The sequence below is a fragment of the Henningerozyma blattae genome, chromosome 8, assembly GCF_000315915.1.
Source record: "Henningerozyma blattae CBS 6284 chromosome 8, complete genome".
NCBI classification, from domain to species: domain Eukaryota; kingdom Fungi; phylum Ascomycota; class Saccharomycetes; order Saccharomycetales; family Saccharomycetaceae; genus Henningerozyma; species Henningerozyma blattae.
The window spans coordinates 7,282-7,964 of NC_020192.1; positions in this window are offsets into that span (position 1 = coordinate 7,282).

The window sequence follows — 683 nt, forward strand, 5'->3', positions numbered from 1 at the left end:
GTATATTTTATTATTCATACATAACTCATTATTAATTATCCTAAATAACTCCAGTGTTGAACATTTGAATTCTACTAAACCAAAAAGTTGCATAATAAACTTAGTGCCATCTATATATGTTAAATATTAATCATAAAATGTTAAAAAAATAAGCCAAAGATAAGCTAACTAAATACGACGAGATTAAATAACAACCAGTGATCAACCTACACAAAATAAAAATTATTAAGTACAATGGGGACACAGATCCAGTAATCAAGTTCTTAAATAACCTTATCACACATATACTGGACTTTGTCTGTTTCCTTCAAAGTAGAGTTCGGAGTTTTCAAACCCTTATTTTCTTTTTTGAAAATAAAACACGATATAATGGAATCCAGTGATTATTTAAAATTCGAAGGGCACTTAACATACTGATGCCACAAAAGAATATTTCTTCAAATAAACACTATAGTATATAATTTTTTTAATACTTCAGAAACTAGTTGATTAGTACCTTTGCAACTTATTTTAAGTTTCAGACATCCCTGGCATCAGCGGCTAATGGGAAAACGTATATTCTAAAACCATCAAATAAACAAGAAAAAGAGCCGTAATATGCAAAAAGTTGTTTAGTTTCCAAGCTAGGTATATATAATTGATGTATTTTTGTCACTTCCTTTTTTTAAAGGTAAATTGAACTC